The sequence below is a fragment of the Pseudonaja textilis genome, chromosome 4 (assembly GCF_049901715.1).
Source record: "Pseudonaja textilis isolate UNSWEBS1 chromosome 4, rPseTex1.2, whole genome shotgun sequence".
NCBI lineage: Eukaryota > Metazoa > Chordata > Lepidosauria > Squamata > Elapidae > Pseudonaja > Pseudonaja textilis.
In genome coordinates, this window is record NC_141993.1 from 84,839,469 (window position 1) to 84,842,964 (window position 3,496).

General features: G+C 44.5%; 1 long non-coding RNA gene across 1 annotated transcript; it reads left to right on the forward strand.

The window, feature by feature from the left end:
- Positions 1–1,332: 1,332 nt before the first annotated feature.
- Positions 1,333–2,589, forward strand: LOC148125909 (uncharacterized). The gene is made up of 2 exons (XR_015743380.1): positions 1,333–1,422; positions 1,935–2,589. It is a non-coding gene; the product is annotated as an uncharacterized LOC148125909 (long non-coding RNA).
- The last annotated feature ends 907 nt before the right edge of the window (positions 2,590–3,496 follow it).

The following is a 3,496-nucleotide window of genomic DNA, read 5'->3' on the forward strand; positions in this document are numbered from 1 at the left end:
ATTGCTTGAGTGAGGTTGAGGTCTTTCCTGGCCAGCAAACGCCTCTGTAATTTTGTATCTCTGACTCCACAGACGAGTTGATCCAGGAGCATATCGTCTAGGTAATTTCTGAATTCGCAGTGGAGTGCTGCGGTTCTCAAAGCGGCCATATATTGATTGACAGATTCCCCATCTGCTTGCTTCCTCATACGAAAGGCGAAGCCTCGCTATCTGTGATGGTTTTGGGGAGTAATGATTGGAGAGTGTCTCCAACAGCTCGACCAAGGAACGTTCTTCAACTCTCTGGGGGCGAATAGCGCTGTGGCGGTATCGAATACTGCGGCCCCGCAGTAACTCAGGAAGTACGACTTTTTCTGTTCTCTGTAGCATCGGCCAGACCGATGGCATCAATGTAGTGATTGAAGTGGTTCCTGTACGAGTCCCACTTGCCTTCATCTGGCTTGAACGCTGGAAATGCTGGATTTGAATTCATGTTGCAGTTCAGTCTGTTGTAGACTGACCACTCTCTCTGGGAATGCAATGGCCCTTATAAGTGTGGCAGCTGCAGTACGCAGTGCTGCTTCAGCTCTATAGGATCTCTCTGGGTTACACGCTCTATGTGGCTATGGCTGTATAGCCGTAACTGACTTCAGTTTGAAAATCGTGCCCTTACAAGGGCGTAGGCGGCTATGGCTGTAGCCCCATGCTGACAGCTATTCAAAATGCGCGCCCTAATTGTATCTTGGCGGTTGCAGTGCAGCGCCGGAACTTCGCTAACAGCAGAATCCGAACTGTGACGGTTGGATTCTGTGCTCAATGCTGGGCGGCTGAGGTTGTCAGTGCCCTACTTTCACGTAGCTTATTTTAACGAGCGGCTACACGCTCTGCTTCTACTTCCGCATTCACAACTGACCGAGCTCTCAGCAACGCGCTACGGTTCAGCGTTTGGTGTGTGAATTCAGCTCTTGTTAGTTGCTGCTGGTTGGCCAGATCCCACCTTCGTCGCCAATGTTAAGTTCCGAAGAAAGGGGAGGCCACACCAGAGCATTCTGTAACACGCTTTATTCACGGGGAATAAAGGGGGCTGTCGCGTCTGCAGCTAACAGCAGACTAGCTAGCGAACAGCAACTGGCTCGACCTAGCAGCCGGCTTTTATAGCCGGCTGTCGAAGGGAGCCAGCCAATGGGGGTTGCGAACGCCCCCCGGATGGACGGACCAGATGGAGAACTTGTGTTAGTCCCGGGGACATAACAATACCCAAAGAACATTTTACCACAGCATGGTAGAAATACCTGAGCAGGTTAATTTGTCTCATTTTGTTTTTGTTGATGAAAATTTCCTCTTTTGCTCTAGGAAAGAGGTCTATGCAAAGGCTCTGTGGTAAACAGTGAGGGAGATAAAAAGAAATATATCACGGTAGAATGCCATTTCTTCCCACGTCCGGTAAGTTCCTCAGTCACCTATCATCTGTAGAAAACTTTTTTTCCTGCGTGGTGGAACAATTTATTTTTAAAATTCATTGGCTGGCTGGATGAAGCAGATAGAGTAAAATCTGCTGCAGAAGGGTATTGTAAATTACTTTTAATAATGATCTTTGTTATATTTTGATTTTAGATTCGGCCTAAAGCTTCTGGAATGAGTCAGTTTATAACTCTTAAAATAACATACAAATAAAGAAATGAGACGAAATAGAAACAATTGAATAACACACACACATACCCAATTAAATAAATACACAAACAAGTTCATACGTAATTGTCATTTTATGTGGGAAAGATCTTGGGGAACCCTTGGTAGTCTCTGAGTTCGTTTCTGGTTGCCCAATTCTGCATCCCAGAGAGCAGAAGTTACGAACTCCAATTATCTCAAACATTTCACAAAATATGTAAGCACAATCTGCAGTCCAAATCCGATCATCCCCCTCAGTCACTTTTCTGTATCTTTTGTCCTATTAGCCACCAGTTACAGGTGAACAGACTCCACAATCCAAGTCTGCGCAGGAGGAGCATCATGATGGTCGTGAAAGACACAGAGATCGCCATGAAGAGAGTGGACACCATCACCACCACTCCGGTTCCCACCACCACAAACATCAGAAACAGCAGGAGCCACCCCAGCCTCACCCTACCGCTGAAATCCAAGAGATACAATTAAAGCAAAAGAAATTAGTGGGCAGGGTGATCGTCCATCCGCCTTTGAGCAAACATTCATTACAGGAAGTACAGGAGCCAAACCCAACCTCTCGCTCCACTCTTGCTTCTCCAGAACAGGAAGCCGGGCCTCACTCATCCAAGCCAAATGGGCCAGCCATTTCTCCTTTCCCCAGGGAGTTTTCACAATTACTTTAGTAGTAATCCCTGGCCTTGAACTGCCTTCCCGGCCATAGGTTGAAACCTCCTAAACAAACAGGAATGTACAACACTGATAGCTTAATTCAGTGGAAACATAGCAAAACTCTCTGGCTGAGCAGGAAAAGGAAGGGAGGGAAAACATTGTAAAGCTCTTTCATTCCCAAAAAGTATCTGGAAATGTGGATGTAGACAGTATTGATTTATGTGAGCATATTAGAGAATCCTTCTAATATTGAAATAAATAAATACTGGCAATTAAGCTCCTTTAATTCCTGTGCTCTTTGGTTTAAAGTAGATATATAAATGACAGCCAAATTATTAGTCATGCATTCTCCTATATTTCTGTAATTATGGAATTGGATTAGAGAGAGTGGGGGGATGGAGGGAGGCGGGGAGAGGGAGAGGGAGGGAAATAGAGTGGTCAGAATCCGTATTTCTTTTTGAAACTGAACTCACACTAAAACTGGAATTGTTCCTGAAAACCCTCTGGCGCTTTTCCAAAGCAAAGGTTTTTGTTTTTCCATGGAAATATAATGATGTACGGGAATGAGTGGCAGCAAACATTGTAATTGGCATAACGGATAGGCTGTTCAAACATCCTTGCAAAACATGTAAAGCCCTTTTGTGACATTTTGTGCATTTTAAAGGGATCTTACACAAAGCCTGACAAATTCTGTTGCATTTATAGATCTTTGTTGCCAACAGAAGACAACCTTCTCATGTGCCTAAAGACCATCATAAGACCTCCCTCCCTCCCTCTATGAAGTGTTATATTATAGATTTAAACTTTGGATCTTCTGCACCAATGCAATTTCATTCACTCATCCACCCATTGAACATATATCACTCTACAGGACCTCATAGAATAAGAATATAAGAATATATAAGAAAAGGAAAACATATGTGCAATCCTGCAAACCCCTCCATGGAATCTATGGAACTTCTCATAGGAGGACAATTTCAAGGGCCATCACAATGACCAAAAGGCTTGGGCTTCAGTCTGCCCGGATGTTCTCCTAGCTCAAGAATGTTCTTCTCCCAAGAATGTTCTCCTAGCTCAATCAAAGCAGTTGGGACAAATAAAATCCCATCCAAAGCCCAAAGCAGTTTCTCACGACAACCATGTTGCAATGGAGGTGTGTTAAGGAAGGATGCCAGGCCCAAAG